We start from the raw sequence: 15474 nt of genomic DNA, 5'->3' as shown, positions 1-15474 counted from the left end.
TCCTCTCCTCTTCTCCCCCTTTTTTCTCCACTTCTCCTCTTCTCCTCTTCTCCCCCTCTCATATTATCCCCTCTATTCTCCCCCCCTCTACTCTTCTCCCCTCTCTTCTCCTATTCTCCCCCTCTCTTCTCTTCTTCTCCCCCTCTCTTTTCCCTCTCCCCCTCTCCTCTTCTCCCCCTCTCCTCTTCTCCCCCCTCTCCTGTCCTTCCCCCTCTCCTCTCATCACCTCTCATCTCCTTCCTCTAATCTTCTCCCCTCTCTTCTCCCCCTCTAATCTTCTCCCCTCTATTCTCCCCCTCTCTTCACTTCTTCTCCCCCTCTCCTCTTCTCCCCCCTCTTTTAATCTCCCCCTCTCCTCTTCTCCCCCCTCTTTTATTCTCCCCCTCTCGTCTCCTCTCCCCCCACTCCTCTCCTCTCCTCTTCTCCCCCTCTCTTCCCCTCTTCATCTCTCCTCCCCCCTTCTCCCCCCTCCTCTTCTCCCACCTTCTCCCCCCTCTCTTGTCCTCTTTTCCCCTCGACTCTTCTCCCCCTCTCCTCTCCTCTCCTCCCACCCCTCTCCTCCCCCTCTCCTCTTCTCTTCCCCCTCTTTTCTCCTCTTCTCCCCCTCTTCTCACCCCTCTCCTCTTCCATCCCTCTCCTCTTCTCCCCCTCTCCTCTATTCACCCCTCTCTTCTCCCCCCCTTCTACCCCCCTCCTCTCCCCCCTCTTTCTTCTCCCCCCTCTTCTCTCTCTCTTCTCCTCTTCTCCCACCCTTCTCCCAGGTCCTCTCCTCTTCTCCCCCTCTCATCTCCCCCCTCTTATCTCACTCTCTTCTCCTCATCTCCCCCTCTTCATTTCTTCTCCCCCATCTCATCTTCTCCCACTCTCTTCTCCTCGACTCTCCTACCCCTCTTCTCCCCCTTTCTTCTCCTCTTCTCCCTCCTTCTCCCCCTCTCCTCCTCCCCCTCTCTTCTCATTTTCTCCCCCCTTTCTGCCCCTCTTTCTCTTCTCTACGCCCTTCTCCCCCTCCTCTTCTACCCCTCCCTTCACCCTTTGTCTCCCCCCTTCACCCTCTCTTCTTCTTCACCCCTATCCCTATCTCCCCCTCTCTTCCCCATCTTTCTTTCTTCTCTTCTCCCCCTCTCTTCTCCTCTTCTCCCCCCTCTCCATCCTCTTATCCTCCCCCTCTCCTCTTCTTCCCAGTCTCTCTCTCTTCTCCCCCTTCTCCCCTCTCCTTTTCTCAACCCCTTCTCCCCCACCACTATCTTCTCCCCCATCTCTTCTCCCCCTCTCCCTCTTCTCCGTCCTTTCTCCCCCTCATCTTCTCCTCTTCTCCCCCCCTCCTCTTCTTCCCCTCTCTTCTCTTCTCCCCTTCTCCCCCTCTCTCTTCCCTTCTCACCTCTCATCTTCTCCCCCCTTCACCTCTTTCTCCCCTCTCTTCTCTTCTATCACCTTCTCCCCTCCCGCTATACTCTTCTCCCCCTCTCCTCTTCTCCACCCTTCTGGACCTCTCTTCCCCCTCTTCTCCCCCCTCTTCTTCTCTTCTCCCCCTCTCTTCTCCTCGTCTCCCCCTCTCCATCTCTTACCCTCCCCCTCTCCTCTCTTCTTCTTCCAGGCTCTCTTCTCCACTTCTCCCACCTTCTCCCCTCTCCTCTTCTCCCCCTTCTCCCCCTCTCCTCTCTTCTCCCCACTCTCTCTTCCTCTTTTTTCTCCCCCTTCTCCCCCACTCCTCTTCTCCCCCTCAATTCTCCCCCTCTCTCTTCTCCTCTTCTCCCCCCTTCTCCCCCTCTCCTCTCCTCTTCTTGCAGTCTCTCTTCTCCCCCTCTCTTCTCCTCTTCTCCCCCTCTCCCCTCCTTTTCTCCCAGTCGCTCTTCTCCCCCTCTCTCTTCCCCTTCTCCCCCTCTCATCTTCTCCCCCCCTCACCTCTTCTCCCCTTGACTCTTCTCCCCCTCTCCTCTTCTCCCAACTCCTCCCCCTCTCTTCTCCTCTTCTCCCCCTCTCCCTCTCCTCTTCTCCCCCTTTCTTCTCCTCTTCTGCCCCCTCCCCTTCTCTTCTCCCCCTCTCCTCTTCTCGATATCTCTCTTCTCCCCCTTTCTTCTCCTCTTCTGCCCCTCTCCTTCACTTCACCCCCATCCTCCTCTGCCCAACTTCTCCCCTCTCCTCTTCTCCCCTCTCTTCTCCCCCCTTCTTCCCCCTCTCTTCTCATTTTCTCCACCTCTCTTCCTCTCTTCTCTTCTCCTCCCCTCCCCTCTCCCCTCTCCTCTTTTCCCCCCTCTCTTCTCCTACCCTCTCCTCTCCTTTCTCCCAGTCTCTCTTCTCCCCCTCTCTTCCCCTTATCTCCCCCTCTCCTCTTCTTCCCCTCCCCCTTGACCTCTTCTCTTCCTCTTCTCCCCTTCTCCTCTCCTCTCCTCTCCTTCCCCTCCCCCTCCCCCCCCTTCCTCTTCTGCCCCCTTCTCCCCCTCTCTTCTACTCTTCTCCTCTTCTGCCCCTCTCGTCTACTCTTCTGCCCCTATCTTCCTCCTCTTATCCGCCTCTCCTTTTCTCCCCCCTCTTATCCCCTCTCTGCCCTTCTCCCCCTCTCTTCTCCTCTTCTCTCCCTCTCTTCTCCTCTCCTCCCCACTCTCCTCTCCATTTCATTCTGTACTCCAACATCTGCCTGGTATTCAAGATAACACACAACATAGCAGCACCACATTTGGTTTTAATCATCCTCAGACTTAAATAGTTGGAACGTGTGACTAGATCCATGTTGACGTGTCTCAATCAGACATGTCTCACCTCAACATGGATCTAGTCCAATCAGATGTGTCTCACCTCAACATGGATCTAGTCCAATCAGACGTGTCTCACCTCAACATGGATCTAGTCCAATCAGACGAGTCTCACCTCAACATGGATCTAGTCCAATCAGACGTGTCTCATCTCAACATGGATCTAGTCCAATCAGACGAGTCTCACCTCAACATGGATCTAGTCCAATCAGACGAGTCTCACCTCAACATGGATCTAGTCCAATCAGACGTGTCTCACCTCAACATGGATCTAGTTCAATCAGACGTGTCTCACCTCAACATGGATCTAGTCCAATCAGACGTGTCTCATCTCAACATGGATCTAGTCCAATCAGACGTGTCTCACCTCAACATGGACCTAGTCCAATCAGACGTGTCTCACATCAACATGGATCTAGTCCAATCAGAGTAAATCAGTTCTTACATAAGGTGACAGTTGTTGGACTGTTAACAAAGTAGCTGAATTGTCATAGACCGTAGCCTGAGGTCACCCACAGAAAAGTAATCCAGAACTTTCTCTTGTATAGAATTACAAATCTACCACTTTCATATGAACCCCTCGATACACAGCAGAACATCTACACTGAATCCATCCACCAAGCATCCTGATTTGTTTTAACCTTTAACCTTTTAACCTTTTAGCGTCCCATCTGGCCAACATCCGGTGAAATTGCAGAGCGTGAAATACAAATTACAGAAATAGTCATAATAAACTTTCATGAAGATACAAGTGTTATACATCAAAATAAAGATTAACTTCTTGTTAACCTTTCTGGGACCGGGGGCAGTATTGAGCAGTTTGGATAAAAAATGTACCCAAATTAAACAGCCTACTACTCAGGCCCAGAGTCAAATATTTGCATATTTATAGTAGATTTGTATAGAAAACACTCTGAAGTTTCTAAAACTGTTTGAATGATGTCTGTGAGTATAACAGAACTTATATGGCAGGCAAAAACCTGAGAGGTATCCAGTCAGGAAGTGGGCACTCTGAGGGCTGTAGTCATTTCAAATTATGTTCTATTGAAACTAGTGTCTGTGGGGTCAACTTGCACTTCCTAAGGCTTCCACTAGATGTCAACAGTCATTTTAACCTCGTTTGAGGGTTCTACAATACAATTGAATAATACCCGGAACAGTAAGTGGTGTGGCGCGCGATCACGAAGGGTTAGCCATTTTTCTTATTCTTCTGTAATGAAACTGCTATTGTCCGGCTGGAATATTATCGAAATTCTACATTAAAAACACCCTAAAGATTGATTGTGAACATGGTTTGACATGTTTCTACAAATGCTGAGGGAACTTTATAACTTTTCATCGACGGTGGATAGTCGGGCTTCATGCATTTTGGAATGTTGATCTGGACGCGCGAACAAAACGGATTTACTTCTACATAAATTATGGACTTTATCGAACAAATGAACATTTCTTGTGGAAGTGGGAGTCCTTCCGAGTGCATTCAGCCGAAGATCAGCAAAGGTAAGGAAATATTTTTAACATATTTCAGAGTTTTGGTGAAGCCATGGCTGAATGGCTAACTGTATAGCATGCATTGATGGTGGGGGCTGGGGACTCAGAATATTGAACAATGTGCTTTCTCCGTAAAGTTATTTTGAAATCTGACAATGCGGCTGCACAAAGGAGTAGTTCATCTCTAATTATTTAATTAATTGTAATATATTTTGTCAACGTTTATGATGAGTATTTCTGTAAATTGATGTGCCTATTCACCGACAATGTTGGGGTGAATACATTTTCCGAACATCACGCGCCAATGTAAAATGGTTTTTTTGGATATAAATATGAACTTGATAGAACAAAAAATGCATGTATTGTCTAACATAATGTCCTAGGAGTATCATCTGATGAAGATCGTCAAAGGTTAGTACATAATTTTAGCTGTTTTTCTGCTTTTGGACGGCTAGCTTTGTTTGGAAAATGGCTGTGTTCTTGTTTTTTTGCTGTGGTGGTAGCCTAACATAATCTAATGTTTTGCTTTCACCGTAAAGCCTTTTTGAAATCGGACAACATGGTTGGATTCAGGAGAAGTGTATCTTTCAAATGGTGTAAAATAGTTGTATGTTTGAGAAATTGGAATTATGGTATTTTTTAAGTTTCATGTTTCGCGCCATGCGATTTCACTGGCTGTTGAATAGTGTGGGACGATCACGTCCCACCTTGCCCAGAGAGGTTAATCCAGCCGCTGTGTCAGATTTCAAAAAGGCTTTACGGCGAAAGCATACCATGTGATTATCTGAGGACAGCGCCACGCATTCAAAAAAATTCAAGTCAAGTAGAGGAGTAACGAAAGTCAGAAATAGCGATAAAATGAATAACTTACCTTTGATGAACTTCATCTGGTTGCACTCACAAGAGTCCCTGTTACACAATAAATGTTTGTTTTGTTCGATAAAGTCCCTCTTTATATCCCAAAAACTCTGTTTTGTTGGCGTGTTTTGTTCAGTAATCCACTGGCTCAAAGGCGGTTACAACAGTAGAATACATGCTAATAGTACCGGTAAAGTTCGTGGAAACGTCAAACAATGTTTTTTATTCATCCTCAGGTTGTCTATTGACTTTATAATGAATAATATTTCAACCAGACAATAGCATATTCAATACAAAGGAAAAAGAATGGAGGGCGCACTCCCGGTCGAACGCGCAAAAAGCTCTGGTTCATTCGACCGACCCTCATGAAATGCTCTCATTCTTCTTCATTTCTCAGAATACAAGCCTGAAACAATGTCTAAAGTCTGTTGACATCTAGTGGAAGCCATAGGAACCGCAATCTGGGTCCTATCCACTTATATGGTCAATAGGCTTTCAATGGAAAAACACTCACATCAAAAGCATCCCACTTCCTGGATGGATTTTCCTCAGGTTTTCACCTGCCATATCAGTTCTGTTATACTCACAGACAATATTTTAATGAACACTTTTTATGACACTAAAATAACCTTCAACTACAGTATATATGAAGGGATTATTGTCATTGTTACATTATATAGGCTACAGTAAGTTATATTCTTCCATTTTAAATAACAGGCTCTCCCACCATCTAGAATCACCAGGTCTGCTTGCAGATGAACAGAATGTCTTGGAAAGACAGACCTTTACACCTCATAGGCCTGTCCAATACATTGTTGATGTTTTATTATTTATACTTTCCTTACAAGTTGGGATTTAAATTGATGTACACGCCATGATGTCTCAGTGAAAAATGTATTATATATATATATATTTATTATAAAACAATTTAGAAAACGTCACTCAAATCCTGTTAAAATGTATATAGAGGTATTAGTCTCATGCTACAGTATATAAATTATATTGTTCCATTTTAAACAGCCTAACAGGCTCTCCCACCATCTCTAATGATCTGGTCTGCTTGATGATGAACAAAATGTAGACCACAGCATGATTATTATATGACTACCACATCTCTGTACCCCCCCACACACAATCCATGTTTGGTCGATGCTCTTTTCATTTACAATTTAACCCTTAGAATACCATTTAACCCTTAGAATACCATTTAACCCTTAGAATACCATTTAACCCTTAGAATACCATTTAACCCTTAGAATACCATTTAACCCATAGAATACCATTTAACCCTTAGAATACCATTTAACCCTTAGAATACCATTTAACCCTTAGAATACCATTTAATCCTTAGAATACCATTTAACCCTTAGAATACCATTTAACCCTTAGAATACCATTTAACCCTTAGAATACCATTTAACCCTTAGGATACCATTTAACCCTTAGAATACCATTTAACCCATAGAATACAATTTAACCCTTAGAATACCATTTAACCCTTAGAATACCATTTAACCCTTAGAATACCATTTCAGTGAACCTGTAGGAATGTAATTAACATTAAAAAACAATCCCCATCAAAATCCACCTGTTTAAACTAGAGATATTTATTACATCTCAATCCAGCACATCCACCAATATCTCCATTCCTCATCTGAGGTGAAAGGTCACAGAGCTAGAACTGTGTTTGTCAGACCTTGAAACATTACGAAAATGGGTCTTCTCACAATAATATCTATAACGTCTGATCAGTTTGGCCTGTAAACTATGGAAAGATGAGACTCAGGAACATGATGATGTTCTCCGTTTTGCTCTACGACCCCATAAGCATCGTCTGAAGTCATACAGTCCATCTGCCAACTTCTGTCTGTAGTGTCAGAACCGTTTGGACAACACACTAACATGACCCCACTATGGAAAGGTGAGTCTCTCAGGAACACGTACAGGTTGTTATGATCTAGGACACACTAACATGACCCCACTATGGAAAGGTGAGTCTCTCAGGAACATGTACAGGTTGTTATGATCTAGGACACACTAACATGACCCCACTATGGAAAGATGAGTCTCTCAGGAACACGTACAGGTTGTTATGATCTAGGACACACTAACATGATCCCACTATGGAAAGGTGAGTCTCTCAGGAACACGTACAGGTTGTTATGATCTAGGACACACTAACATGACCCCACTATGGAAAGGTGAGTCTCTCAGGAACACGGACAGGTTGTTATGATCTAGGACACACTAACATGACCCCACTATGGAAAGGTGAGTCTCTCAGGAACACGTACAGGTTGTTATGATCTAGGACACACTAACATGACCCCACTATGGAAAGGTGAGTCTCTCAGGAACACGTACAGGTTGTTATGATCTAGGACACACTAACATGACCCCACTATGGAAAGGTGAGTCTCTCAGGAACATGTACAGGTTGTTATGATCTAGGACGTCCACAAGCTTTACAAGACTCATCTGAAGGTCTCCTGGTACCAGTTTAACACATTTATGGAAGTATATATGGAAATAGTTTAGTTCCACAAATAAGGGGTTAAATACACGTAGAAAAAAACATGTGTTTCCTGATCTTTCTAATATCTCTCAGATAAAAAAGTATTCTCTCCAAAAATATAAAAACCCCAAGACTATTTGGCCCTAAACAGACATTACATGGTGGCAGACTACATACAGTAGAGAGATTATATACAGTAGAGAGGCTATATACAGTAGAAATGTTATATACAGTAGAGAGGCTATATACAGTAGAGCGACTATATACAGTAGAGAGGCTATATACAGTAGAGAGGTTATATACAGTAGAGAGGTTATATACAGTAGAGAGATTATATACAGTAGAGAGGTTATATACAGTAGAGAGGCTATATACAAAAGAGAGGGTATATACAGTAGAGAGACTATATACAGTAGAGAGGCTATATACAGTAGAGAGATTATATACAGTAGATAGACTATATACAGTAGAGAGGTTATATACAGTAGAGAGGTTATATACAGTAGAGAGCCTATATACAGTAGAGAGACTATATACAGTAATGAGGCTATATACAGTAGAGAGACTATATACAGTAGCGAGGCTATAACAGTAGCGAGGCTATATACAGGCAGACAGAGTTCAGTGTGTCAAATCGGAGGGCCTGTTTTCCGGACCTCTGGCAGTCTCTAAGGGGGTACCACAGGGTTCAATTCTCGTGCCGACTCTTTTCTCTGTATATATCAACGATGTCGCTCTTGCTGCTGGTGATTCTCTGATCCACCTCTACGCAGACAACACCATTCTGTATACTTCTGGCCCTTCTTTGGACACTGTGCTAACAAACCTCCAAACGAGCTTCAACTCCATACAACACTCCTTTCGTGGCCTCCAACTGCTCTTAAACGCTAGTAAAACTAAATGCATGCTCCTCAACTGATAGCTACCTGCACCCGCCCGCCTGTCCAGCATCACTACTCTGGACGGTTCTGACTTAGAATACGTGGACAACTACAAATACCTAGGAGTCTGGCTAGACTGTAAACTCTCCTTCCAGACTCATATCAAACATCTCCAATCCAAAATCAAATCTAGAATCAGCATTCTATTTCGCAACAAAGCCTCCTTCACTCATGCCGCCAAAGCCTTTGATACCAAAGCCCCTTATACCACCCACCACTGCGACTGTATGCTCTAGTCGGCTGGCCCTCGCTACATACTCGTCGCCAGACCCACTGGCTCCAGGTCATCTATAAGTCTATGCTAGGTAAAGCTCCGCCTTATCTCAGCTCACTGGTCACCATAGCAACACTCACCCATAGCGTGCGCTCCAGCAGGTATATCTCACTGGTCATCCCCAAAGCCAACACCTCCTTTGGCCGCCTTTCCTTACAGTTCTCTGCTGCCAGTGACTGGAACGAATTGCAAAAATCGCTGAAGTTGGAGACTTTTACTTCCCTCACTAACTTTAAACATCAGCTATCTGAGCAGCTAACCCAGGGGTCGGCAACCCAAAATGTTGAAAGAGCCATATTGGACCAAAAAAACAAAAAACAAATCTGTCTGGAGCCGCAAAAAAATGAATAGCCTTATATAAGCCTTATAATGAAGGCAACACATGCTGTAAGTGTCTATATTAGCTATATTAGCCTAGTATCAAAATGATAAGTAGGCTACAAATACATAATGAGCATTCATGATTAAACGTTTATTTTACCTCCAGCGCATCCTGGAGAGAATGACGCACCCCGTGACTACTCTGCTGTACGATGGTGCTTTAAGTTTAACTTCCATTATAATATTAATGTATTATGTTTCGTTGCATTGATGAAATTATAGAAATACAATACAGAAATCTGATTTTTGTTGTTACACGTGGTCTGCCACTGCGAGGACGATCAGCTGTCCGTCCTGTCTCCCTGTAGCTCTGTCTTAGGTGTCTCACAGTACGGACATTGCAATGTATTGCCCTGGCCACATCTGCAGTCCTCATGCCTCCTTGCAGCATGCCTAAAGCACATTCACGCAGATGAGCTGGGACCCTGGGTATCTTTCTTTTGGTGTTTTTCAGAGTCAGTAGAAAGGCCTCTTTAGTGTCCTACGTTTTCATAACTGTGACCTTAATTGCCTACTGTCTGTAAGCTGTTAGTGTCTTAATGACCGTTCAACAGGTGCATGTTCATTAATTGTTTATGGTTCATTGAACAAGCATGGGAAACAGAGTTTAAACCCTTTACAATGAAGATCTGTGAAGTTATTTAGATTTTTACGAATTATCTTTGAAAGACAGGGTCCTGAAAAAGGGACTTTTTTAAAATTGAGTTTACAAGTGTCAAAGGCTGACTTCAAATACCAATATCAATGTGATACTAACCGGAGCATAAAACAGCTGACTGTGAATGTAAACTGTGCCAGATAAATCCTACACATGTATTGAAATAAAAGGCAGACATCAAAGTAATTATTTAGAACTACAATCGACAAGGACGAGTAACGACAAACAGACTCAACCAAAGAACGAAGAAAATGATGTAATACAAAAGGAAAATCTGCACATTAAAGGAAAAATCCACCCAAAACCACTCATTATTTTTTATTTACTGTGATAAATTACTCTAATATGTGAGAACAATCATTTTTGTTCACAGATTTTCATTTTGGCATTATAATAAGGTTGGTAGAAATATGAAACATCGTTGAGGAAATCTGTTGCAGCTCAAGTAGAGTACACAATCCACAATGCAATCCTCTCGCCTAAACACACTGCACTATCAATATATGGGTCAACAATCTCACCATGTTCAACCTGCAGATCGATGTGTCTCACAGAGTGGAGTTTAAATCACAACGGCAGAGATACTTCTGAGGAGATGGGAAACGTTGCCCGTTCCACGTCATTGTCCCACGCGGTGCATTCTGGGCGATTCTGGGACAGGAGGCGCTCTCCTTCACGGAGTGAATGGGAGTCTACTGGGCGCTAGCTCAAAAACCCAACATTAACACGAATTTAGTCAACAAGAAGTACATAAATTAACTTGCTATCTGTAGTATCATACAGCTTTGGAATCGTGGCATTACGTACTTTCGAAGAAAATAGCCACATTTCTCGACATACTGACTATGAGAAGGCATTACGTGACGATTAGCTTAGCAACCACGGACGTAGCATGACAACCTGAACGTGATTGGTCGACAGTCTGCTGGGAAGGGCGTTATATAGTGTTTCATTAATAGATTCCTATCTCATTTCTATAATATCTCTGGCAAAGGCACCACGCAATGCACCCTGGACTATAGAGGCAGACAAATAGGAGAAACGTGTTAGACCCTCCGTTAAATTACCAATTTCCCAAGGCAGGAATATCACAAAAATATGATCAATGGCTCATTCGAGAGAAGACCTCCTGAGTTATATCGTCCAGTATTGAAATCTGTATGAATAACGTTTTGGCGATCTAAAAGTCATATTCCTATTAACTTCCAGTGTAGTGAGACTTTATCACGGTGCTTTGTCATACCGGACATATTTCAGCCTGCTTGAAAGCAAATAACTCAGATACACATGAAAACATGAAATGACGCTTGCAATCGATAGAACATCACTCAGAAATGAACAAAAACAATACAATATTTAACTTTACCTTAAGGCTGCACTGCTGATTGGACAGCGACTCCATACAGGAAGGCAATGCATAGTGGGGCTCCGTGGCCTGTGGTTGAATGGACAACGTTTCTGTCTAGTAGCCAGCTACAAATATTCAGTTTGTGGGCAGTTAACATTTTTTGGGCACAGTTGAGTAGCATAAAATGCTTATATGGAAATAATTACAGTCACGCAGATCTTTAGAAATGGTAGGATCAAGTGTAAATTGAACTCATGAAAAGCGTTGTTGACCCCCTGCTATAATGTATATGAAGTCACCCTTGTGGAGCGGTTCATATAGTGTACTATGACAGTGTCATTGTCTCATGTGCTTCCCACCAAAATTGTTGCTCTGCATTCAAAACCGCGGTAAAGACAGTTTCAGGTTGGATATTGAAAGGATATTCGCCTGTAGTTTTCCTTACCTCCACCAACAGCAGTTAGGGACTGTCAACATAGTGACAAATCACATTTTTCTAATTTCAATAGCTATTTTTCCACAACTGGTTCTTGATGGCATAGACACACATTGCACACATTTTTTTTGTCGATTTACATCTTGCACCATTTCATTTATTTACATTTTTGAATTTCAGTTGCTCATTGGTCATATGACCTACTGGACTCAAACAAGGTTCAGAATGTCCACTGAATACCCTTCTATATTGCACACCCTTTAGTTTGTCCATTTTCATCTCACATGATTTTACATGAATCCTTCAAAATGTAGATTTTCAACAGCTCCTTGGTCATGTGACCTACTGACTCCAATGAAGGTTCAAATCAAATGTTATTTGTCACATACACATGGTTAGCAGACGTTAATGCGAGTGTAGTGAAATGCTTGTGCTTCTAGTTCCGACAATGCAGTAATATCTAACAAGTAATCTAACAATTCCACAACAACCACCTCATACACACAAGTGTAAAGGAATGAAAACAAACATGTACATAAAAATATATGAATGAGTGATGGCCGAACGGCATAGGCAAGATGCAGTAGATGGTATAGCGTACAGTATATACATATGAGATGAGTAATGTAGGGTATGTAAACATTATATTGAAGTGGCATTGATTAAAGTGGCTAGTGATAAATGAATTACATAAATATTTCCATTATTAAAGTGGCTAGAGTTGAGTCAGTATGTTGGCAGCAGCCCCTCAATGTTAGTGATGGCTGTTTAACAGTCTGATGGCCTTGAGATAGAAGCTGTTTTTCAGTCTCTCGGTCCCCGCTTTGATGCACCTGTACTGACCTTGCCTTCTGGATGATAGCGGGGTGAACAGGCAGTGGCTCAGGTGGTTGTTGTCTTTGATGATCTTTTTGGCCTTCCTGTGACATCGGGTGGTGTAGGTGTCCTGGAGGGCAGGTAGTTTGCACCCGGTGATGCGTTGTGCAGACCTCACTACCCTCTGGAGAGTCTTACGGTTGTGGGCGGAGCAGCTGCCGTACCAGGCGGTGATACAGCCCGACAGGATGCTCTCGATTGTGCATCTGTAAAAGTTTGTGAGTGTTTTTGGTGACAAGCCAAATTTCTTCAGCCTCCTGAGGATGAAGAGGCGCTACTGCGCCTTCTTCATCACGCTGTCTGTGTGAGTGGACCATTTCAGTTTGTCCGTGATGTGTACGCCGAGTAACTGAAAACTCTCCACCCTCTCCACCACTGTCCCGTCAATGTTTCCTGAAGTCCAAGATCATCTCCTTTGTTTTGTTGACATTGAGTGTGAGGTTATTTTCCTGACACCACACTCCGAGGGCCCTAACCTTCTCCCTGTACGCCGTCTCGTCGTTGTTGGTAATCAAGCCTACCACTGTAGTGTCGTCTGCAAACTTGATGATTGAGTTGGATGCGTGCATGGCCACGCAGTCGTGGGTGAACAGGGAGTACAGAAGAGGGCTGAGAACGCACCCTTGTGTGGACCCAGTGTTGAGGATCAGCGGGGTGGAGATGTTGTTACCTACCCTCACCACCTGGGGGCGGCCCGTCAGGAAGTCCAGCACCCAGTTGCACAGGGCGGGGTCGAGACCCAGGGTCTCGAGCTTAATGACGAGTTTGGAGGGTACTATGGTGTTAAATGCTGAGCTGTAGTCGATGAACAGCATTCTTACATAGGTATTCCTCTTGTCCAGATGGGTTAGGGCAGTGTGCAGTGTGATGGTGATTGCGTCGTCTGTGGACCTATTGGGGCGGTAAGCAAATTGGAGTGGGTCTAGGGTGTCAGGTAGGGTGGAGGTGATATGGTCCTTGACTAGTCTCTCGAAGCACTTCATGATGACGGAAGTGAGTGCTACAGGGCGGTAGTCATTTAGCTCAGTTACCTTAGCTTTCTTGGGAACAGGAACAATGGTGGCCCTCTTGAAGCATGTGGGAACAGCAGACTGGGATAAGGATTGATTGACTTTGTCTGTAAACACACCAGGCAGCTGGTCTGCGCATGCTCTGAGGACGCGGCCGGGGATGCCGTCTGGGCCGGCAGCCTTACGAGGGTTAACACGTTTAAATGTTTTACTCACATTGGCTACAGTGAAGGAGAGCCCGCAGGTTTTGGTAGCGGGCCGTGTCAGTGGCACTGTATTGTCCTCAAAGCGAGCAAAGAAGTTGTTTAGTCTGTCTGGGAGCAAGGCGTCGTGGTCCGCGACGGGGCCGGTTTTTCTTTTGTAGTCCGTGATTGACTGTAGACCCTGCCACATACCTCTCGTGTCTGAGCCGTTGATTTGTGACTCTACTTTGTCTCTATACTGACGCTTAGCTCTGTTTGATTGCCTTGCGGAGGGAATAGCTAGACTGTTTGTATTCGGTCATGTTTCCCGTCACCTTGCCCTGATTAAAAGCAGTGGTTCGCGCTTTCAGTTCTGTGCGAATGCTGCCATGAATCCACGGTTTCTGGTTGGGGAATGTTTTAATAGACGCTGTGGGTACAACATCACTGATGCACTTGCTAATAAACTCGCTCACCGAATCAGCGTATTCGTCAATGTTGTTGTTCGACATTATGCGGACATATCCCAGTCCACGTGATCGCAGCAATCTTGAAGCGTGGAATCCGATTGGTCAGACCAGCATTGAACAGACCTGAGTGCGGGTGCTTCCTGTTTTAGTTTCTGTCTATAGGCTGGAAGCAACAAAATGGAGTCATGGTCAGCTTTTCCGAAAGGAGGGCGGGGGAGGGCCTTATATGCGTCGCGGAAGTTAGAATAACAATGATCCAGGGTTTTACCAGCCCAGGTCGCACAATCGATATGCTGATAGAATTTGGGGAGCCTTATTTTCAGATTAGCCTTGTTAAAATCCCCAGCTACAATAAATGCAGCCTCAGGATATGTGGTTTCCAGTTTACATAGTCGAATGAAGTTCTTTCAGGGCCGTCGATGTGTCTGCTTGGGGGGGGATATACACGACTGTGATTATGATCGAAGAGAATTCTCTTGGTAGATAATGCGGTCGGCATTTGATTGTGAGGAATTATAAGTCAGGTGAACAAAAGGACTTGAGTTCCTGTTTGTTGTTATGATCACACCACGTCTCGTTAATCATAAGGCATACCCCCCCGCCCTTCTTCTTACCAGAGAGATGCTTGTTTCTGTCGGCGCGATGCGTGAAGAAACCAGGTGGCTGTACCGACTCAGATAGCGTGTCTCGAGTGAGCCATGTTTCCGTGAAACAAAGAACGTTACAGTCTCTGATGTCTCTCTGGAAAGCTACCCTTGCTCGGATTTCGTCTACCTTGTTGTCAAGAGACTGGACGATGGCGAGTAGTATGCTCGGGAGCGGTGCGCGATGTGCCTGTCTACAGAGCTTGACCAGAAGACCGCTCCGTCTGCCCTTTCTACGGCTCCGTTGTTTTGGGTCGCCGGCTGGGATCCGATCCATTGTCCTGGGTAGGCCAAACAGAGGATCTGCTTCAGGAAAGTCGTATTCCTGGTCGTAATGTTGGTGAGTTGACGTTGCTCTTATATCCAATAGTTCCTCCCGACTGTTTGTAATAAAACCTAAGATTACCTGGGGTAACATTGTAAAAAATAACACAGAAAAAAAACAAAATACTGCATAGTTTCCTAGGAACGCAAAGCGAGGCGGCCATCTCTGTCGGCGCCGGAAGTACTCAGAATGTCCACTCAGTGGGCCTACACATTGCACACCCTTTAGTTTGTCCATTTTCATCTCACATGATTTTACATACATTTTTCAAAATGTAAAATTTCAATAGCTCATTGGTCATATGACCTACTGGAC

General features: G+C 44.5%; 1 pseudogene; it reads right to left on the bottom strand.

Annotated features, from left to right (window-relative positions):
* The window catches only part of LOC115187368 (deleted in malignant brain tumors 1 protein-like), a 153131-nt pseudogene that overhangs the window by 122534 nt on the left and 15123 nt on the right, over window positions 1-15474 (bottom strand).

Source organism: Salmo trutta, unplaced genomic scaffold (assembly GCF_901001165.1).
Source record: "Salmo trutta unplaced genomic scaffold, fSalTru1.1, whole genome shotgun sequence".
NCBI classification, from domain to species: Eukaryota; Metazoa; Chordata; class Actinopteri; order Salmoniformes; family Salmonidae; genus Salmo; species Salmo trutta.
This window is presented reverse-complemented; position numbering and strand designations above follow the sequence as displayed.